The sequence below is a fragment of the Lissotriton helveticus genome, chromosome 1_1 (genome assembly GCF_964261635.1).
Source record: "Lissotriton helveticus chromosome 1_1, aLisHel1.1, whole genome shotgun sequence".
Classification (NCBI taxonomy): Eukaryota; Metazoa; Chordata; class Amphibia; order Caudata; family Salamandridae; genus Lissotriton; species Lissotriton helveticus.
Window position 1 is genome coordinate 1,099,297,329 of NC_136057.1, and position 24,423 is coordinate 1,099,321,751.

A 24,423-nucleotide genomic window follows, 5' to 3' on the forward strand; every position below is an offset into this window, starting at 1 on the left:
ATTGGGTCTAGCTGTTCCCAATCTAAAATGGCGCCCGTTCAATCGCGTCCGATTATAGAAATCTGATGTAAATATAAATTGCGTTTTTTTAATAGAACTGTGCACTAATTCAATGTAGCATTGTAAATAGAAATACGGACAAATGTACTCTAAATTAAATATCCGGGCTCACGAAGAGTCCTTCTACTATGTCCACCATGATTGGGTACAATAGGGATTCGACACATGAGTCATGTGATACTTCCTGAAACACGGAAGACTTTTGGAACGATTTGGAATTTGGGGATTGAGTAGCCTGCAACTACGGCAGTATGGTAAGAGACTCCCTTCACAACACGGAGGTTTCTGCTGAGTCCTGCCAGTATGTGACATATAAGTCACTTTGGGAGCGAATGGTAAACGAAGCATCGCTTTTTCTCTCTTCTTTCCACAGCTTCCTGATCGCTTGGGACAGGAGCGTTTTTTTGTGAGTTGAGGCACTATTTTAAAGGTAAACATATTGGGTGCCATTAGAGTGCTGACTTTTTATGTATTATAAGTCTAATTGGACATATCCTTATGGTATTCCTTCTTTGTAACAGTTTCCTGATCGTTGGATACAGGAACTGGATTCGAGTCCTAGACACAGCTGATTAGAAAACTCCTGAATATGTTGAGAGATGGATGATTTAATCATCGAAAAGGTAAAATATAATGCATAGATCCATGTGATTGCGATGCATGCATGGTCTAATAGTATGAGTTGCCTACACCCTGCATTAATTATGTCTTGCAGAAGTGAATTCTACTCGGTCCAGTAAGGAGGCACACCTTGTTGGCCCTGTACCCGAGGGTAAGCACGCTGCCCTTGTGGGGGGTTTTAATTAACTCGTAACAATATTTCACTACAACAGGGTAATTCCCCTTTTATTTCTTGTAGGGTCACCTGTTACCCTCTGTTGCCCATCCAATTTCTGTCCTGATGAAGACTCGCACGGTCCAGGTTCAAATTACCGGACAACCATAAGTCGAGTCGAAACGTCGACGATATTATCTCTACCGTGGACCCATACTTGTGATAAAAAAGTGCACACAATTGACATTTATGTCTTTTTATTTGAATTATACTGACATTAGTTGTTACGATTGTTTTGTGTGGCCAGGTAGTTTCAAGACGGAAAACGTGAAACCGTAATTGTATAATAATATTGTGAACATTCTGTCTATTATAACTTTGATTTTCCTTTTCCTTTATTCACTGTATACACTCTTTTGATCACTCTTCTTGTACACGCTCCTTTGGGCAACTTTCTATTCTGAAAATTTGTGAATTATCAATTGTACGATCAAGAGACAATAAATTAAATATTGTACTCTGATTTGATTTAGTGTTGGTGTAGTGATATCTCTCCTTTTTGTGCTTGAAGTAACTGAGTTCATTAGTGCATAGGTGCGGATTCTATGGGAACGCCCATGAACAAACAAGATTCTAGCCTGTCTGCCTAAACAAAAGAGCAGCGCATTCCATGTATGATCAAGATTTGCCTTCAAAATTGGCTTCCCTTTGAAGCGCGTCTTTTGTGCTCACACCCACTCTTGGCCATCCTGCCAGTTGGAGATCACAGCTCCTCCCACAACATATCCATTGTTTGACTTCCTGGGAGTCACTCTCACTTTCTGCCAGAAGTCTTGAGAACTGAAGCTTGTGTGCAACTGTGAACAGCTACTGGAGACTTTGAACAACAATGTGGCAACCTTCTACGGTTGCCCTTTGTATAAAAGTTACATTAAATTCAACTTGAGCAACAAGTCAGCTTTAATGCTATGAATCGTTTGATACCTTGAATGACAATGTTTAGTAGTCCCATTTAGAAGTTATCACTGCCGGGTTGTAAGTGATTTTTAACTCTATACTCATCAATGTGGCTAGTAGCCATTCCACAGTATAAAACGACATTTCAGGGCTTCTACTGCCAGGACATGTAAAATTAACAAAACACATGTCCATCCTTTTAATATAATGCACCCTGCCTTTAAGGCACGGTAGGATTGCCTTAGGGGTGACTTATAAATATAAAGTTTGACTGGCAACGTCGAGTGAGCAGTTTTAAGCTGCTCTGCAAGCCTGCAATGGCAGGTTGGTAGTCATGTTTTCCTTTCTCATACTAGTGTTAACACAATGAGTGCTTCAATCCATGAGGGACACTTAGATTACAGTCACTAAGTACCTCTGGTACCACACACTAATGGCTTATAAGTAAATTAAATTATGCTATCTGTGGGTAGACTAATAAGACATATACCTTTTAAGGGTCATAGTACTAGCACTGAAGGCTGTTTAGCAGGACATTTTTAGTGGATAACCCAGCAGCATCAATCCAAAAGTTAGTTGGTGATCGTGCAAAAAGAGGTGTTTCCTTACATGCAAGTTACTTAAGCTATATCCTTGACCAATAGAAGTAGCAGAGTGGAGAAGTCCTGTGTCTTTTTTTTCTCTTGTTTAACCCACATCTGCCACTGATCTGCATATTCATGTAGATACGGTCACTGGTTGAGCAGTGCGAGACGGGGAGGAGCATTGCTTGTGCTGCATCCAAGCACAAGGTTACTGCAACCTGGCAGAGCAGTATGCAATTGGGGGGTATGTATTTGGGTGTTGGGAACATGGGTAAGAGAAGTAGCCCTGTAAATAGAAGAAGACAGGTGAAATGTAATATCTTTTGGTGTTGCAACTGCTAGTCACATCTTCTGCTTATGTGATCTTGGAACATTTGCCCCTGAGTAAAATCTGAATGTTTTCATAACTGTGTCATGCTGAAGGGAGAGTACATTAGTGTGAAGCGATCTGGTTGTTTTTGTTTCACCTGCATGTGCTCTGCAACCAGTTGTCACTCACTTTGTACAGGTGGGTATGGTTTGACTGGTGTGTGGTACTAATGGCAGAATCCATTGATGTTTGTTTGTTTTATTGTGTCAGCTGGTTTTAAAAATTGAAGTAATGTATACTGTACTGCACTTCGTGTCTTATTTTGTCAATAGTTGCAGCTGGTCGTACTCGGACAGTCATCATTGTGTTCAGGAGATGCTAAATATGGTGATTGCCTTGCATCCATAAGACATAATGCTGGGTGCAGCATCTATATGCTTTCATCAGTCTGGCATTTGGATATGTTGGTCTGGCTGGTTAGTGTGACTGTGGTCTGGCCAGGTAGTGTGACTGAGTGTGGGACATTTTGTGTAAGGAATAGGATGATGTAGTGTCATTATGTGACTGCGTTGTCCTGTGTGTATGGGTGATGGATGATGTACCTTCTTGATGAGTCTGTGTGTGCAAATGCTGAGTGGGCATGGTGTGGAATATTAAATGCTCTTACATTGATAATATACTGATGCATGGAATGTTGGCATGTGTGAGCTGGTAAAAGTCTGGCAGTTTTTTCATATGGAGTGAGGATAGAGCTAATAGGCTGTTGGTCTAACTTAGGGCTTGTCATAGAATAAACAATGTATCACCTACCTGCCTGGCACCTGACTTCTCAAGTACAAAATTTGTGGCTATCTTTAAAAAACAATTTGATGTACAATATGGGATGGCTTAGCCATATAATGGTCTAAAAATCATATTCAAAAATATTGCGTCTTAAATATCATTTGCACAAATATTACCAGTTAGAGTTAGTAATAGAAAATCTGTACCCAAGTAAGAGATAACTTTGTAAACAATATTTTTGCCATGATATGTATGTCAGGTTATATTTTTACTATCAATATTCTGACGTACAACCATCAAATATTGTAAGAGCCTGTTAACTAATCAATGCGTGCTTCTTATCCTTTTTCTACAACAGGAGGCAACCATTACATGAGGGGTTCTATCATTTGTTATTCCCATTCTCACCCGTGATGCTCTGGAAGTGTTCAATATTATTCAACATGTACCTTGGAATCAATTCATCCCTCCTTGGAATACTGACTTGGTCCAGCTTTGCCATTGCCTCTCGAACGACTGTAAGCAGGACCAATCAAAGTGCACGAAAAGTCCAAGCTATGTGGCACTGATGGCTAAAGTTTGTGTCAGGAAGAGTAAGCATTCACGGCCTAATAGGTGAGTATATAATTTATTAAGCTCAGTCTATTAGGAAAGATATCTCTAAGCTTTAGAAAGTTCACACGTAACAGCTTAGCAATGAGATTATATATACTGAGTACACCATTGTTTAATACTGTCCTCTGGAAGTCCCTTTTGCTTCTCAGAGTGAGGTGTGTGTAAGATAAAAACATTTTGCTCTTAACTTCAATCTACAAGGACCAACTTTTTAAAAATAGGATGAACCTTAATCTTTCTGCTAATTTATTCAATGGTTTCATATCTGTCCCTAAGGATCAGTATGAGGTTTATTCTGGGAACAGAATGGCCGTTGCTGGCTTCATCCCTATCCATTTCCTACCCAAAAAAATAAATCCCTCAGCATGTCATTTAACTATTTATTTTCCCGAGTTTTATTGGGAGGCCTGTAAAAACTTGCAGAAGCGGCATAAGTAGAAGTAGCTAAGTCTCTTTATTAAAAGTATACCCTGACACCAAGTTGCGTGTTGTCTCTTCAGTAACCAAGCAGCAACCGCCAACCTCAACTGCTGCCTATACCCAAGGTTCCAATTGGAATGTGACTTTGTCATGAAGCCTTGGGCATACGCTCACACCAAGGAAGGATCGCCTTGCAGGCATTAAGTAAAACACAACACGTCTCCTTTTTATCAAACAATTAAGTGCAATTTCTTCCAGGAGAACATGGAATACTTTCCAAGAGGAGGTAACAGAAATAACCAATAAATGAGTATGTGCAAGGTGATGAATGCAAAATTGGGAGGAAAGGACAGGGAAAGGTTATGGAGGTAAATTCCACCATAATAAAGTACAAAAAAACAAGAGGATTACCTGGAGATAACAACAATAGATAATTCACCCTACACATGTGGAAAAAATAAGTTAGGTGCAAATTATTCACACACAAAATCCCGCAACTTAATGGGTACTTTTTAACTTCCCTGCCCTGTCTACTCACATGGTATTCTCTCCTAGTAAATTCCGCCTTATCTGAGTCATCGTGATTGTAACCACCATGTTCAACAACCTCATCATCCATGCCTTGTATTTCTCTACCCCTAAGCACAGCTTGAGCATCAAATTCCTCTTCCTCATTATCATCAGTGGCACCATCATCCTTGCCCTCACTCTGCACACCACTACCACACCACACCACCATTTCAACCAAAATGTCACTCACGCCACCTTCAAGGGTTCCATCCTCTATGATTTCATCATCCAAAAGCCAATCAAACTTGTGGTTGCCCGATATCCTGTGGCATACAGGGTCAGATTGCTGCTGCACAGCCATTTTCTCCCCCTTGCACAACAACAATGACGAGAAATGCTAAATCTTGCCAATACTCAGAAGAGCAGAATTACAGAAAACTTTCACAACCACCATATTTTTTACTAGTGCTCTGAGAGAAGTTTCTCCTACACACCAACCAAACACCAAAAAGCGTTCTTGGGTGCTGACAACCATCCCACATTAGCTTTAGTGATGGGAGTTCTACCTCTTAATAAAACAAAAGGGCTCAAACCTGTAGATACACGGTGTAATACTGAAAGCCTGCAGATTGTGTATTAATTGATTTCTCCAACTTAGATCATTACCATTTGCTAGTTGAACTATCCCTTTAATCATGCGATTGAATCTCTCAACAGCACCATTACCTGCTGCGTGGTACAGAGAGGTAGTCTTGAGAGTGATGACGTTGTCCTTCATAAATTTCTAGAAGGTATCCGAAATGAATTGGTACCATTGTCACTCACAATGCATTTGGGTAAACCCTCTCTCAAAAATAACTTCTGCAAAAAATTATTAATAGTGATGGTATCAGTTTTAAGTACAACCTCTACTTCTGGCCACTTTGAACAACTGTCCACTAAAACGATGAGGTACAACTGTTCTCCATTCTCTCAAATGGGACCTTTAATGGCAATCCCCAACCTTACCGGAGCATACTGGGACTAGAAAGAGGTGGCAAGGATGGTCTAAAAGTGTGTTGGGATTTGTGCGAATTTTCGCAAGCCGAACAATCCTTCACCTTCCTTTCAATTTCTAAATCCAAACCTGGCCATCAATACGAGTTCTTCACTCTAGTTTTCATTTTGCCAATGCCTCAATGTCCCTCATGACAAATATCAATAATTTTTGACCAAAAACTATCAGGAGATATTACTTTAACATTTCTCAAAATTAGCCTACCTCACAAGACAATTCATGTCTCAACTCCCAAAAAGTATGCAGTTTCGCCGGGATACCTTTTTTTGCTGGCCAACCATCCTTGACATACTTGACATGACATGACTTGACATACTTACATCAATGTCCTGGACCAGCAACCATTCCGATTGTGAAATACAGTGAATTTCTTCCTGAATGTTCCCCACACAAAATGACTCTAAATTAACTCCGGGCAGAGACCTCGGCTCTGCCCGTGGAATGTGCAGAAATTTGCCTTCTCCACTTTCCAAGGAGAACGCAGAGAAGGCAAATCTCCACATACTCCGGAGCGGAGTTTGCCAGCCCCTGCCTCCACCTCCCTATTAAGAAATAAGTTAACTATAATTCTTGAGAAAACTTGCGAGAAATGTGCATGTGCTGGAGTGTGCGCATGCACAGTTTTCTCAAGCATTACTGGCACGTTAAGGAAGAGGAGGAGGGCAGCCCAGGGACGCTGCGGTACACAGGTAAGTGGTTTTAAGTTTCTTTTTACTTAAGGTTAACTTATTTCTTAATAGGGGTGGAGGCGGGGGTATAGCGTGGTGGAGCAGACTTTGTTTGCAACTCCGTGGACCTCTACGTAGCCCCACTACGCACACTTCGCTCAGACCTGCTGTAAGTCTGTAACAGAATCATTCTTACAGGGTAATGGCAAGTGACTCAAAAAATCTGCTACCACGTTTTTACACCTGGAAAATATTGTACTGTATAATTGAAATCCATCATTCTCACCGACATACATGCTAAACGAGGTGAAGCACTTTGCAGACCTTTTGTAGTTTGAACCTTCACAAGAGGTTTGTGATCACTTCTGGGAGTAATCCTGAACACCTAGATTTCGAAGAAACACATATACTGAATAACGTGAACCCTTACCAACAACAGATACTATTCTGGAAACGTTACATAGATGACGTTGTCCTAATCTGGGAAGGGAACAAGGAAAGTTTGGAGGAATTCCACACCTGGTTAAACACCAGAGACGAATGGCTCAATTTTACACTGCCAACAACAGGAGTCTAGATTTTTGGGATATCACCATCTTTGTAGAAAATGGCACCCTACAAACTAAAACCTTCTTCAAGCCGACAGCAGAGAACAGTTTACTCTCATACAAGAGTTTTCATCCCCGTCCTCTGAGGGAAAATCTCCCGTACAGCCAATTCTTGCGGCTACGGTGTAACTGTAGCCGAACTCAGGACTACAAGCAGAAAATTTGTGCACTAAATTGAGACTTCGTGAACACCCAGACAAGACCATAAAGAAATGTAAAAAGAGAGTCTCTAATTAACCCAGAGAGAGCCTACTAGAGACTACCCCGAGAGAGACAGAAAAAGATCAAACAACGTGTGTTACAACTTACAATATAGCCTCTAACAAAATCAAGAAAATTATCAATAAGAACTGGCATATCATCACATTGGGGGTCTTGACCTGGCCAAAACCTAGATTCGCAAACAAAAGAACCAGAAACCTCAAGGATATCCTGGTTCACACTCAACCATCGCCACCAAAACGAGGCAAACAAAGACCACAACTGGGCCATTATCCTTGTGGCTCATGCTCTGTATGCAATCTAACAAGCATAACAAAAAGCCTACAACTACTCCCTAATTTTAAATGGACAATCAAGTATCATACTAACTGTAACACCACCCACGTGATATACATGATTACTTGTCCATGCAGTTTACGCTACATTGGAATGACCTGCCACAAGGTTAAACAACGGATAGGTGAAGATAGGAGCAATGTGAGATGCCAAAGAATAACAACAAAGATGAGTAGCCACTACATAGAGGCCAAACATACAATAAATGATCTGAAATGGGTGGTACTTGAGACCCTCACCACATAAACACACAATGCAGAGAAAATACTTTTTGAGAAAGAACAAAGGTGGGTGCATCGCCTTCGAACCAATGAATTTGGACTAAATGATAATATCCCTGTGGTTAAGTCTGAGCAATTGATGGTCTTGCTAACTCAATAAATCTGGATACTAACAAGAATCTCTCATGAATCATGGATCTGAAACAAAGCCAATATTATTAACATCAGGTAGACACTTCACTAACAGACAACTCTAATTTAGACATCCTGTGGTTACTCTACTAAATCCAAATGCTTGACTCAGACACTAACCAGCAGATCATATCTTTAATACTGAATACAAACAAAAAAACAGAACTCACAACTCTCCTGTAATAACCACAATCATTGGAGAGCCTTAGCTAAATCATGCCTCCCTATTTGACCTTAGTCCAGGTCTTCTATGATTCCTTCCCATATTCCTTTATAGCAATTGTCTTACAGTAATTATTAATACCTTTTTGGGACTGCAAATGATGATATTGCATCCTTAAATAACCGGATAATTACCCGAACCCCCTCCCCTGGAATCCTGTACCAATTTCCCACAAAAGTATGAATTAAAACGATGAGTCTGTTTTCTCTCTCGGCCTTCTCGCAACGAAACACGTTAAGAGAACAGGAAGCACATTGCAAGCCTCGACCAGGGACTCAGAGGCAGCGACAGCACAAGCGTGGCTCACCATGCACAAGAGGTCAACGCGGCGTCCGAGCATCGAGTCTCCACACCAGAACCGTAATGTACCAAACAACTGTGACAAGTTAAATTAACTATGGTTACTTTTCAGCAGGCACATACCTCTGGGATCACTCGATGAGGTCAATCAACTTTGACGCAGAGGTACGCGATATGAATTAAGCAGGGGGGTACCATGATATAACCTATAATCTTGTGTTTAGTATTTACTCCTCTCGAAAACTAACATAGTCATCGTATTAATTACAATTGACAACTACGCTCATAGGCGCTGTTTAATGAATACGAGTCACGGAGACGTGAACAGAGACGCCTGTAACGAACAGTATCGGTAATAATTCCCAACCTTTGTTAATATTTACAATACATACGAGCCATCACCGGGGGTCCTGGTCATTTTTGTAGAGACTTACACTCACCGGCAGATTTTGAACACCGTGTCATAGCCGCATCGAGTCATATGTCTTCAGGAGGACATTAGTACATAATACGGGCTGTTACTAGGGGCTCTTACTAACAGCAACACCTTCATATGGACCATACTAGATTATCGTACAACTACACAGGCACAGATATAATGTGATGACACAAAAATTATAAATAATGAGAGAACATTTGCCATGAATAATGAGAGAATATTTGCCATTGTTAAATGAGCGGGAATTTGCCATGCCATGCAGAGAATTGCCATTTTTTAGTTTCTTCCCTTTTATACAGTTTTTACCAATTTGGTACAAATACAGCATCATGTTTAATGTAAGACTGGCTGACATATTATGTTTGCACGTTCTGTCTTCCCTCTCTTTTCTTCACAGGTACTGACAGACCTCACCCCAGTTAGGATAATATTCCTAGACTGATCTAACCTAAATAAGTAAGGTCATTTTCTCACTACTTTTGGTCCTGATGAAAGCCTATTTGACCCCCTCTGGGCACACGAAGGCTGAAACATGTCAACCTTTTTAATGGACTAATTACAGTGCGGGAGACCCCTAACTCCTCTTCCTTAGCACGCCGATAATTTTATCTAGCCTGAACCCAGACTCAATAAAAACCTAATTCTGGATATTCAAGCTTTTTTAACAAAAATTTTTTTTCATTCTTTTACCCATTGACAATTTTTGATCACTGATCACTACTGGTTTTACCAGTGGTTTACCTCCAGGTGGAGGAAGCATAACCACTAAACCCAATGCTGCCACGTACCTTCAAAGGCGGAGAATCAAAATATACCGCCACCCGAGCCTAGGCACGTGATTGAGGGTTTTTTATCGGTACTGTGACACGAAAGAATAAAAACCCTGGTGACCCAGGACAAGTGATCCTTCCCCCTCTGATTTTTTTAACTATACATTAAGGAAGCTGAATGGATCACGACCACTTCCTTCTCCCCCTCCTTGATTCTACACCCAGATGTACTGACTGAAGTACAACAAACCTCACACACATGCAAGAGCCTCCCGTTCTATGACACAGTACCTCTCCTCCGTAGGTGTACTAGAAGGGAGGCAAATGAATTGTTTCTTTTGTTGCCTTTCAAATCAATTTGACTCATCACTGCACCAAGACCCCCTACCACTGGCATCCATAAACACGATACAATGTAAAGAGGGGTCAGAGTCATGTAAGGGCGGAGCCTCACAGATTTCATTCTTAAATTTTTATAATGCTTCTTCGCATGTACCCGTCCATCCAAACTTATTTTTCTGCTTTATGAGCTGTCTTAATTAGAAAGTCTTAGAGGAGAAAAGCCACACGAATTAGGCATAGAACTCTGCGAGACCTAACAAGGCTCCTACATCATCCATCTTCCTGGAAGATGGGGCTTCCCTTATAGCTGACAGTAACTCTTTCTTGAGTTTCATACCTGCTCCAGTAATCTCATGCCCCGGGTAGGTGACACTAGTCTCAGCAAATTTGCACTTGCTAATATCAGCTGAGAGACCTCTGTCATCCAGGATTTTCATAATTTATCCAGCTTAGCATTGTGGTCTTCTCTGTTAACACCCATGACCATAATGTCATCTTGAAAAATTAATAAATCAGGCTCATCCTTGAAAATAATCTGCATTAATCTCTGGAACTTTGCTGCAGCAGAGGCTAACCCGAAAGGTACCCTTTCAAACCTAAAACATCTAAATGGTGTTACAAAGGTAGCAAGACACCTGCTGTCAGGATGAAGTGCTATTTGATGATATGCAGCAGTGAGATCAATTGTGGAAAACCACTTGATTTCACTGGTGTGAGACAGCATCTCGCTAATTTTAGGTAAAAGGGAATTGATCAATAAGAATATTCTTATTAAGATCTCGGAAGTCCACACATAAGCAGAGTTTACTATTAGCCTTTTTAGCAATGACTAGGGGGGGGGGGGGGGGTGACCCATTCTGTAGATTCATTAGGTTTAATGATTCCAGCCATTTGTAATTCACAAAGCTCTTCCTCAACCTTACTCTTAATGGAGAATGGAATGCTCCTTGACTTGTGTACTTATGCAACAGCACCCTGTTTAAGATGTATTCTGTGTTGGAAACCCTTAAATTTACCAATTTTACTGAAATAAACTGTAGGATATCTTTAAGCAATAAAGGTGTGAAACTCTTCTTCTGATTGTAGGCACAGTACAGGATCTTGAGTATTGGATCCAATATTATTCTCAATTCACCCAGATCCAAGCATCCAAGCACTGAAGGACCAACACCAGACACATACAGTTTTCCCATCATTTCCCTGCTTTTGAATTGGAAACAAAGTTCCCTATATCCCAACCAGTAAACTTTTTGGGAGAGATGTCAGATTCACTAAATGATTTCCTATAACATGTACACATTTATCCAACCACACCTTCTTGTAAATTATGGTTTAGGGTCATACTGAATCTGCCAGTATGGAGACTTCAACACCTCCAATGGACATTTTGCACATGGGTTGCCTCCTTATACCTTGCACATTGAGAACATCATTATCTACATGTAAAACGCTCAGATTCAAATCATCATCATCAGAGAAATAAGATTCATCAAAACTAACTGGTTCCACAAATTTTGCATTAACATCCCTCTTCAATTTACTTTGACACACTTTGAAAAAATGCCCAACAATCCTGCATTTGGAACACTTCTGCTTGTGTGCAGGACAATTCTTGTTGTTTGCTAAATTAAAATTGCTCCTACACCTAAAAACAGGTTCTATCACCATCCAATTTTGCTCTTGTTTGTTATTTCTTTCCTACTATAAATAGATTCAGTTGAGGGTTTATGAGAAATATTCCTTGTATTTCTGACTCTAGCAATCGTAGCATTCTCCCCAATACCTAATTACTTGTTTTACTCCGACAAAACAGCTTTCTCACTCTTTACAATGTTGATCACCTCTTGGAGTGAAGATTCCCCTTTCGCCCACAATTTATTCCTGTATATTGCAATTGACAGCTTGCGTCACAATTTGATCCCGGATAAATTCATCATGTAGTATGCCAAAATGACATGTTAATGCTAGGTTTTTGAGCGCAGCCATGAGACCCTCCACAGATTCCTCCACCCTTTGTTTCCTGTGAAAGAATTTAATTCTGTCAACTGCAATGCAAACAGTGGGTTTGAAGTAATTAGAAACGGTACACAGTCAAAATATCGAGTTTTAAATATCGACCTACCAAAATATCGTGTTTGAAATTTCGAAGGTCATGAATATCGATGTCAAGAATATCGTTGGACAGAATATCGATCCTAAGGTAAGTAATATTGAAATTATTTATATCGATGTAAGTAATACCGAAGTTAGTAATATCGATAGCATATATATCGATGTAACTAATTTCGATGTCACTAATATCGATGTAACTAATTTCGATGTCACTAATATCGATATTAGTATTATTTTTATGTTTTTTATTATGTATGTGTTGTATGTATTTGTTAAGTATTTAAATTAATTTATATTATATGTGTATTTTTTTATATATTAATAAATACATTTTTAAGTAAATTATATGTTTTAGTACCGGAGCGGGTTGTGGGTTTATAGGGGATTAGGGTGGGAAGTAATTTAATTGTAAATAATTAATGATTTTTTTATGTGTAATTAATTTTTACTTTAATTATTAATTGGCAATTAATTATTTTAATTGATAAATTAATTATTTAATTGGTATTTATTGTAAATTTTTCTTAAATGTTATGTTTTAGTACCGGAGCGGGTTGTGGGTTTATAGGGGAATAGGGTGGGAAGTAATTTAATTGTAAATAATTAATGATTTATTTATGTGTAAATAATTTTTAATTTAATTATTAATTAGCAATTAAATATTTTAATTGATAAATTAATTATTTAATTGGTAATTAATGTTAATTTTTATTAAATGTTATGTTTTAGTATCAGAGCGGGTTGTGGGTTCATAGGGGAATAGGGTCGGAAGTGATTTTATTGTAATTAATTAATTATTTTTATGTATAATTAAATTAGTAATTATTCATTAATTGGCAATTAATTATTGTAATTGATAAATTATTTTTAAATTGGTAATTAATGTTAATTTTTATTAAATGTTATGTTTTAGTACCAGAGTGGGTTGTGGGTTTATAGGGGTATAGGGTGGGAAGTAATTTAATTGTAATTAATTAATTTATTTGATGTATAATGTATTTTGTAATTATTTATTATTTGGAAATTAATTATTTTAATTGATAAATTAATTATTTAATTGGTAATTATTGTTAAAATTTATTAAATGTGATGTTTTAGTATTGGAGAGTGTTGTGGTTTTATAGGGGTATTGGGTGGGAAGTAATTTAATTATAAATATGTAATTCTTTAAACAATTTTTTTACTGATAAATAATGTATTAATTAATTATTAATTGGCAAATAATTATTTTTAAACATAATACATTTATTTAATTGGGAATTAATATTTTTAAATCGTAATTATTTTTTATTAACTAGAAAAAATCATTCAATAATTGGTCAACTGTTTTACAATTTATTTATATTTTGTATATTGTTTCTTAAATTTTATTTGTAAATTAAATCTAATTTATTTTTTATTTTTATGATAGTTATTTTTATTATTTTCATTATTTGGTGAGTAATATTTAATTATTATTATTTAATGGTGTTTGTTGTTAATTTATTGTCAATTAATGTATTTACATTTCATTGGTTTTATTAATTAGTAATTGTATTTTATTGACGTTGATGTATTTAAAAAATTATTTAGACATTATTTCAAATATAAGAATAATGTATAAGTATGTTAAAATAAAATTCTACGCTATTAAACACTTTCCCTGGTGTTGCACCCTCTGGAGTGGGAATAGTAATTTTTACCCACCCACTATCCAACGTTTTCCCTAATATTGCACTCTCTGGAGTGTAAATAGTAAATTTTCCTCCTACGCTATCCAAATGTTTCCCTACTGTTGCACTCTTTGGAGTTGGAATAGTAATTTTACCATTATGCTATCCAACGTTTTCCCTACTGTTGCACTCACTGGAGTGGAAATAGTAATTTTTACCCACCTGCTATCCAACGCTTTCCCTACTGTTGCACTCTCTGGAGTGGGAATAGTAATTTTTACCCACCTGCTATCCAACGCTTTCCCTACTGTTGCACTCTATGGAGTGGGAATAGTAATTTTCCCCCTACGCTATCCAACTCTTTCCCTACTGTTGCACTCTTTGGAGTTGGAATGGTAATTTTTACCTGTACGCTATCAAACGCTTTCCCTACTGTTGCACTCACTGGAGTGGGAATAGTAATTTTTACCCACCCGCTATCCAACGCTTTCCCTACTGTTGCACCCACTGGAGTGGGATTAGTAATTTTTACCCACTTGCTATCCAACGTTTTCCCTACTTTTGCACTCACTGGAGTGGGAATAGTAATTTTTACCCACCCGCTATCCAACGCTTTCCCTACTGTTGCACTCTTTGGAGTAGGAATAGTAATTTTTACCCACCCGCTATCCAATGCTTTCCCTACTGTTGCACTCTCTGGAGTGGGAATAGTAATTTTTCTCCCTACGCTATCCAACTCTTTCCCTACTGTTGCACTGTTTGGAGTTGGAATAGTAATTTTACCCCTACGCTATCCAACCCTTTCCCTACTGTTGCACCCACTGGAGTGGGAATAGTAATTTTTACCCACCGCTATCCAACACTTTCCCTACTATTGCACTCTTTGTAGTGGAAATAGTAATTTTTCCCCCTACGCTATCCAACTCTTTCCCTACTGTTCCACTCTTTGTAGTTGGAATAGTAATTTTATCCCTACGCTATCAAACGCTTTCCCTACTGTTGCACTCTTTGGAGTTGGAATAGTAATTTTTACCCACCCGCTATCCAACGCTTTCCCTACTGTTGCACTCTCTGGAGTGGGAATAGTAATTTTTTCCCCTACGCTATCCAGCTCTTTCTCTACTATTCCACTCTTTGGAGTTGGAATAGTAATTTTACCCCTACGCTATCCAACTCTTTCCCTACTGTTGCACCCTCCGGAGTTGGAATAGTAATTTTTACCCGTACGCTATCCAACGCTTTCCCTACTGTTGCACTCTCTGGAGTGGGAATAGTAATTTTTACCCACCCGCTATCCAATGCTTTCCCTACTGTTGCACTCACTGGAGTGGGAATAGTATTTTTTACCCACCCGCTATCCAACGCTTTCCCTATTGTTGCACTCTCTGGAGTGGGAATAGTAATTTTTCACTCTACGCTATCCAACTGTTTCCCTACTGTTGCACTCTTTGGAGTTGAAATAGTAATTTTACCCCTATGCTATCCAAAGATTTCCCTACTGTTGCACCCTCTGGAGTTGGAATAGTAATTTTTACCCGTACGCTATCCAACGCTTTCCCTATTGTTGCACTCACTGGAGTGGGAATAGTATTTTTTACCCACCCGCTATCCAACGCTTTCCCTACTGTTGCAATCTCTGGAGTAGGAATAGTAATTTTTCCCCCTACGCTATCCAACGCTTTCCCTACTATTGCAGTTACTGGAGTGGGAATAGTAATTTTTACCCACCTGCTATCCAACGCTTTCCCTACTGTTGCACCCTTTGGAGTTTGAATAGTAATTTTTACCCTTACGCTATCCAATATTATTTATATTTATTTATGTATTTAATATGTTACATAAAGTGGTTTTTAATTAATTTTTAAAATATTGAAAGTATATTTCATTGTTATTTATTAAATATAATTATTCATTATTATTTATGTTATTATTTTATGAGTGTTGATGTATTTTTAATTTATAGTATTTGTTAATATTTTTAATTAATTTAATAAATATATATATATCTTAATTAAGTATATATTATATATTGTTTGTTTAATTTTAATTAAATGTTTAATATTAAATATGTATTATTTATTCATTTTAAACATTATAAAAAAATTTAATCAGTTTAAATTATATATAAGTAATATTTATTTAATGTAACTTTTTTTTAAATACGATATTTTTAACATCGATATTTTATTTTCGATATTTTTGTACTTACCATGTTGTAGATAGGGTGTCGATATACTTGCCTTCGGTATTCCAGCGCCGATATTTTGTCTGTCGATATTTGCATTCTCGATATTCTGTCATAGATCCATTAGAAACATCCTCTAAAGCATTTATATCCACATCACCTTGGCCAGCTTGTCTTTGTTTCTTGTTGATGCAATTATTAATTTTCATTCCTTGAGCACCTAAAGAGTGTAGTAAAAAATGTTTTTTTCCTATCCGTGGTAAGATCTTCATCATCGTCAAAAGTAGTAATTTAATTTTCAAAATACTCACGCCATTCCTTCCAGTTGAGTGAAGAGTTCCCAGACGTTGGTATAAAGGTTTGTGGAGGAGAAAGATTCCACATTTTTCCTGAAGCCATCCTCACAAGAAGTGAGATTTAAGAACAAAACAAAACACATTTTAAAGAACCACTTAGACCCAGAAGGTTATGAGGACTAAAAAGAGATAACAAAAAGAAATATGAGTATTAATGTTAATAATACCTCCCTGCTGGCAAGTGAATGGAAAGAAAATGTTGAGATTTGAATAAAGTTAGACAATGTGCCAAAAAGAAATGTGCACACCACTGAACCAATCAAAATGCCAGAATAAAAGATGAAACTTTACTGAAAGGAAAAAAACTTCCTAAGTTTCCACAAAGTTCCTAATATAATATTCCTTTCAATATGTGTTTTTTTCCCTTTTAGCATGAGACATAAATGCGCGAATGAGTGAGCACATCACTGAAGAAGACACAGGAGTAAGGAAAATGCCAGTGTGTAACAACACAATAGAATTAACACCTTCACTGCTTGGCCTTTCCCCCCCCACTGCTAAGCCTTTTTTTGGCTATTTGGGGTAGTGTGCGCTTAGGCCCCTGTAACTTTTTGACCACATAAGATATCAACGCCAAATTTGTGTCCTTTTCTTCCAACATCATGGGGTTTCTAAAGGCATCCAGGGTTTGTGGATTCCCCTGGAGGGGTCCCAGAAACTAGTAAAAAAACAGCATATATTTGATTTTTGGGGGAAAAAGGGCTGCAAATGAAAGTGTCTGGGTTTTTCCCTGCAAATGGTATCAAAAAAAGGGTTTGTGGGGCTGAAATCACCGTACATAATTTCCTCAGAAAACCAACATTTTTTGCACAGTTTTGCCATTTCTCTGGGTCATAGCCTATTTTTGCTATTTTGTGTGCTTTCAACCTCCTTCCAGTTAATGGTAGAAATTAGTATAAAAGCAATAATGGATGCTGGAAAGCTATATATTGTAGAACAGTAGACAAAATTCTGAATTCAGCAAGGGGTCATTTATGTAGATCAATCAAGGTTTCTTTATAGAAACTAACAGTTAAATATAGGAAAAATTGAAAAATAGTTGAAAAATACGGCCTTTTGTGTCCACGTTTTCACCTGTAACTTCTACTAATTATGACAAATCTTGGAAAGCAATATACCGTTATATATGCTGGATCTTACTGGTTGTGGGGATATATAGGTCTTGTAGGTTCACCAAGAATCCTACAAACCCAGAATCAAAAACTGAGCAGCAATTTGCAATGGCTTTTTAATATGTACCGGGTATATAGCAATTATTGTGGGAAAATGTACACATGGAAAAATAGGTATGAAAGACACCTATGTATTTCGGAAATGGGAACAAAATATAGAGTTTAGAAACAGTAGATATTTGCACATTTCTGAAATTGGGAATACTCATATTAGCATGAGAATTTTCTTTCATTTTTCAAAATGACTTCTTTTTTACACAATATCTTTCATTTGGAAGGCAGAAATGCATCGAAAGTCAATAGGTAATAACAGTTGCTTTACAAATATGAATTACCCTAAGTCTCCCGAAAAAGTGGTATCTCACTTGTGTGGGTAGGCATAGTGCCCACAACAGGAAATGGCGCAAAACGCAACATGGACACACCCCAATTTCACAGTGAAAAATGACCGTTTTTTTGGCAAAGTGCCTAGCTGTAGTCTTTGAGCCCTAGCTCTGTCGGCACCTAAGAAAACCTAGCAAACCTATACATTTTTGGAAATTAGACACCAAGGGAAATTCAGGATGGGGTGACTTGACTGCCTTTCACCAGGTTCTGTTACCCAAAATCCCTTACAAACCTAAAAAAAGTCAAAAAAACAAATTTTCCTCACATTTCTGTGGTGGAAAGTTCTGGAATCTGCATGGATCCACAAATTTCCACCCACCCTGCGTTCCCCAAAGTTCTCTGAGGAAAATGGTACCTCACTTGTGTGGGTAGGCCTAGTGCCCGTGACAGGAAATGGCACAAACCGCAACGTGAACACACCCCATTTTCACAGTGAAAAATGACCCTTTTTTGGCCAAGTGCCTAGCTGTAGTTTTTTAACACTAGCTGTGCCGGAACCTAGGGAAACCTAGCAAACCTATACATTTTTGAAAACTAGATACCCAGGGGAATCCAGTATCGGGTGACTTGACTACCTCCCACCAAGTTCTGTTACCGAGAATCCCTTGCAAACCTAACAAATTGTCAAACAAAACCCATTTGCCCCAGATTTCTGTGGTGGAAAGTTCTGGAATCTGCCTGGATCCACAAATTTCCATGCACCCGCGTTTCCCAAAGTCTTCCGAGAAAAATGGTACCTCACTTGTGTGGGTCGGCCTACTGCCTGCTACAGGAAATGCGCAAAACGCAACTTGGACACACCTCAATTTCACAGGGGAAAATGACCCTTTTTTGGCAAAGTGCCTAGCTGTAGTTTTTTAACCATAGCTCTGCCAGCACCTAGGAAAACTTAGCAAAACTATACATTTTTGGAAACTAGACACACAGGTGAATCCAGGATGGGGTGACTTGACTGTGTCCCACCACTTTCTGCTACCCAGAATCCCTTGCAAACCTAAGCAATTGTAAAAAAAAACACACTCCCCCCACATTTTTGTGGTGGAAATTTCTGGAATCTGTGTGGATCCACACATTACTACCCACCCCGTGTTCCCCAAAGTCTTCCAAAAAAAATGGTACCTCACTTGTGTGCATAGGCCTAGTGCCAGCGACAGGAAACGGCGCAAAACGCAACGTAGACACACCCCAATTTCACAGTGAAAAATGATCCTTTTTCGGCAAAGTGGCAAGCTGTAGTTTTTTAACCCTAGTTCTGCCGGCACCTAGGTAAACTAGCAAACCTATTTATTTTTTAAAACTAGACACCCAGGGAAATCCAGGATGGGGTGACTTGACTGGTTCCCACCAGGTTCTGTTACCCAGAATCCCTTGCAAACCTAATAAATTGTGAAAAACACACATTTTCCCCACATTTCTGTGGTGGAAAGTTCTGGAATCTGCATGGATCTACAAATGTCAACCCACCCCGCATTCCCCAAAATCTTCAGAGAAAAATGGTACCTCACTTGTGTGGGTCGGCGTAGTGCCCATGACAGGAAACAGCAAAAAACGTAACGTGGACACACTTCAATTTCGCAATGAAAAATGACCCTATTTGGCAAAGTGCCTAGCTGTAGTTTTTTAACCATAGCTCTTCCGGCACCTAGGGAAACCTAGCAAACCTATACATTTTTGAAAACTAAACACCCAGGGGAATTTAGGATGGGGTGACTGGACTGCATCCCACCAGGTTCTGTTACCCGGAATCCCTTGCAAACCTAACAAATTGTCAAAAAAACACAAATTTTCCCCACATTTCCGTGGTGGAAAGTTCTGGAATCTGTGTGGATCCACAAATTTCCACCCACCTAGCGTTCCCCAAAGCCTTCCAAGAAAAATGGTATCTCACTTGTGTGGGTCGGCCTAGTGCCCGCAACAGAAAACAGCGCAAAATACAACATGGACACACCTCAATTTCGCAGGGAAAAATGACCTTTTTTGGCAAAGTGCCTAGCTGTAGTTTTTGAACCATAGCTCTGCCGGCACCTAGTGAAACCTAGCAAACATATACATTTTTTAAAACTAGACACCGAGGGGAATCCAGGATGGGGTGACTTGCCTGCCTCCTACCAGGTTCTGTTGCCCAGAATCCATTGCAAACCTAAAAAATTGTTAAAAAAAACACATTTTCCCCACATTTCTGTGGTGGACGAAAGTTCTGGAATCTGCGTGGATCCACAAAGTTCCACCCACCCCACATTCCCAAAGCCTTCCAAGAAAAATGGTATCTCACTTGTGTGGGTATGCCTAGAGCCCGCGACAGGCAAGGGCCCAAAACCTATTGAGGCGACATCAAAATTTCCTATCACAAAACAACCTGGTATTGCAAGGGGGGTCCCATGAGTTTTTGGCCCCGAGCTTGGCGGCCATCTAGGGAAATGTACCAAACCCACACATTTCTGAAAACTAAATACCTGGGGGATTCCAGCAAGGTATGGCTTGCGTAGGTCCCCCAAAGTTTTCCTACCCAGAATCCCCTACAAACCATAAATGTAGCTGAAAAAATCACTTTCTTTTCAAATTTCTGTGTGGAAAAGTTCTGGAATCTACATGGATCCACGAATTTCCTCCCACCCAGCATTCCCCCAGGGCGCCCGATAAAAATGATGCCTCACTCATGTGGGTGGGTCAAGTACCCCCGACAGGCAAGGCCCCAAAACCTATTGAGGCGACTTCAAAATTTCCTATCACAAAACAACCTGGTTTTGCAGGGGGGTCCCATGTGTTTTTGGCCTCGGGCTTACGGCCATCTAGGGAAACCTAAAAAACCCACATATTCTGAAAACTAGACACCCAGGGGAGTCCAGCGAGGTATGGCTTGCATGGGCCCCCCTAACGTTTTCCTACCCATAATCCCCTGCAAACCTCAAATTTTGCCAGAAAATGCCCTTTTTTCTCAACATTCTGCATGGGAAAGTTCTAGAATCTGCGTGGATCTACAAATTTCTTCCCACCCAGCGTTCCCCCAGGTCTCCCGATAAAAATGTTACCTCACTTGTGTGGGTAGGCACAGTAGCTGCAACAGGAAATGGCCCAAATCGTACTGTGGAGACTTCAAAATTACCTATAAAAAAACTACCTGGTTTTGGGGGGGGGGGGCACCTGAGATTTTCGCCCCGGGCTCGGCAGCCATCTTGGGAAAGTACCAAACCCAAACATTTCTGAAAACTAGACACCCTGGGGAGTCAAATGAGGCATGGCTTGCGTGGATCCCCCAACGTTTTCCTACCCAGAATGCCATGCAAACCTCAAATTTAGCTGTCATTTTTGCGGGGGAGGTTGTGGGGACTTGGGCATGCCTGTTTTAAGCAGCCTAATTCAAATTTGCCCAAAAAGAATCCCTGGTGACTAGTGGGCTTTTTGCGCCCTTCCCCCGGGGCTGAAAGTCCACTAGACGCTAGGGAGTTTTTTGGGAAAATTTTAATTAGGGTGGGGGCTGCCCAAAACAGGCATGCCAATGCCCCCACCCTAATTAAAATGTACCCAAAAAATCCCTGCAGTCTACTGGGCTTTTTGCCCCACCAAGGGGCAGATTGGGGGCTCATGCCCTCATCTGCTCCTCGGGGGGCAGAAAGGCTGTAATTTTTGTGGGGGAGCGGTGGGGGCATTGGTTTGCCCATTTTTGGCAGCCCCCAGCCTAATACAGATTTGCCCAAAAATATCCCTGGTGTCTAGGGGGCTTTTTGCCACCGCGGGTGGGCAGATTGGGGGCTACTGCCCATCTGCCCCCCAGGGGTGTAAAAAGGCTGTAATGGTTGTGGGGTGGAAGCATTGGCGTACCCGTTTCGGGAAGCCCCCACCCCAAACCAAATTGCGCAAAAAAATCCCTGGCGTCAAGTGGGCTTTCTGCCCCTCCGGGGGACAGAAAGGCTGCAATGGTGGCATTTAGTGGACTTCCTGCCCCCCGGGGAGGCAGAAAGACTGAATGTAGCCCATTTCTTTATGGGGGGAGCGAAGGCCCTTGCCCAAGGGGCCGCTCCCCCCTTCCTGGTGTCTAGTGGGTGGATCCCTGGCGATCCCCCTGCAGGGGTACCTGCTTGGGGAGAATCTCCCCTTTCCAATGATACCTCTCGCATCTTTCTACATGCCCGGGGGGGCTAGGATAGCCCCTTGAGCACATAGAAAGTGAAACTGAAATGAGCCTAAAGGCTCATTTCAGTTTCGGTTTCTGTGCAATGATGACAGCGCGATGTGCACATTGATCTTTATGGCACAGAAACCAGGAAGGGGCCTCGGGAGCAGGGGAAGCTCTTCCCCAGCTCCCAAGGTCACAGGGGTGAAATAGAAATCCCTCTGCTGTCTGCAGCAGAGGGATTTCGTGCCCCATGCCTCATGACGGAATGGTTCCGTAATGAGCACTGGGGCACCGATGCTCATGACGATGATCATAAATCCATGGGCATACGCTCACGGCAAGGAAGGATCACCTCGTGGGCATTAAGTAAAACACAACAAGGCCCTTCAGGACTAAGGAGTAAATATTGCAGCCCTATAGTGTTCTGCTCTGGTGGGAAACCTTATTCATTCCTCTCAGAGAATATATATAGAAAAATAAATTGAGAGAGAAGTAAGAAAAGGAGAATAGAACTGTCATTTCTCAGTGGGTGGCAGCCATCCTACATCTTGTGATCATCATGCCAAAATCAAAGAAAGTTTAGTTTCGCACAAGCATGTCGTAATTATAGTTGCACCAAAGGTTATTGCACTTAGTTTCTCATCCACATTTTAAACATTAGTAATGAATTCAAAAGGGCTCGTTGCCAGGTCCATGGACTTAGTTTAAGTAGAGAGGCTAAGGACCTGTACAAAGTGGATGTGTGGGTCTACACCATTGACACTACATGGCGGGAAGATCAAATTAGGGACTCCCCAATATTAGTGCACACCATACTTGCCCCTGAATATCACCTGACCTGCAATCTTGGGTTCTTTGGAACCACCCAGACAAACAAAAAGGGGTGATCCAGCTGCATATATGGCCAGGAACATTTGCCGTTATAGTCCCTTATTCTCTTAGGACATAGCAAGTAGTACACAAGCTGTGATCTTAAAGTCACTGAAAGCTGCCACATCAATGCCACTTAAATGAATCAGCGAAATCACTGATATATGCAGAATCTGAACTGAGTCCAGCAGCAGCCTTCTGTTCAGCAAGCTTGTAAAAGGGGAATATTGGTAGAGACCCAGATAATAGCTCCACAAATATCCAACTTAGACACTCAGCAATAAGCTGGTAAAGGGAAGTACATATGCCTCTAACTTTGACAACAGGAATAACAGGCAAAAGAAAGAAGCAGCTGTGGTCTATGGGTAACTCAAATCCTCATCTTACACCCACAGAGTGCAACCTAGACTCATTCTCTGCAAAAGGACATAGGAAGGACTGAAATGGTCATCTGAAAAGGAACACTGAAGAACTACAGCAGTGGCAACATCCTAAACCCTCATTGGTTGGGCTAAGGGACCATGACCACCTATGAAGACATACCTTACATTCAATATTTTCCAGTTTCTCAAAGGGAGTTGACTGTGAGCCCTACGAGATCAGAGTCTGGGAACCTGAGGGTCAGCACACAGTATGAACTCTGCAGAAAGCAAGGGGAATAATGTTCTGTAGACTTCAAATGGTCAAGAAATATGCCAATGGGCTTCTGGTTAAAGTGACAGAGAGATCCCCAAAAACTTTAAAACACATTTGTAAAGTATCTCAACAAAGGGAATATGTACTTATGGTTACAAGATAGGGGAAAGGCGAACTGTGGTGGTTTTCTCCTTCTACCAACCTTGCCTTCAGAGGCTGTGCAGTGCAAACTAAATGCTAACAACTACTGAGTTGTGAGAGCCTCTTAGAAATGGCTATTGAAGCCAATCCGGGGTGATGAGAGGGAAAGATGTCTTCCAGAGACATCAACCTCTGCCAGAGGTAGGAAAACCATGAATTAACACCCAAAAAGAAACTCGCCAACACCACTAGTGTACCCTACAACTCTTTGTGAGAGCCCCCACTCTCAGGTGATAGGGGAGAAAAGCAAACAGGATATCCTCAAACAAAGGGGGCAAGTTAGCATCTACCTGATCCCAAAGAGCCCTCACTCTGAAACTATAGCTGTCAGAGAGAAAACAGCATT

At 40.1% G+C, this 24,423-nt stretch overlaps 1 protein-coding gene across 4 annotated transcripts in view; it reads left to right on the top strand.

The window, feature by feature from the left end:
• LOC144821303 (uncharacterized) overlaps positions 1-24,423 on the top strand; it is a 321,172-nt gene that overhangs the window by 64,988 nt on the left and 231,761 nt on the right. For all 4 annotated transcript variants that reach the window (XR_013608322.1, XR_013608323.1, XR_013608324.1 and 1 more), the window contains exon 2: positions 3,828-4,084. The gene's annotated coding sequence lies outside the window, so the exon portion shown is untranslated. The remainder of the gene's footprint in view (positions 1-3,827; positions 4,085-24,423) is intronic.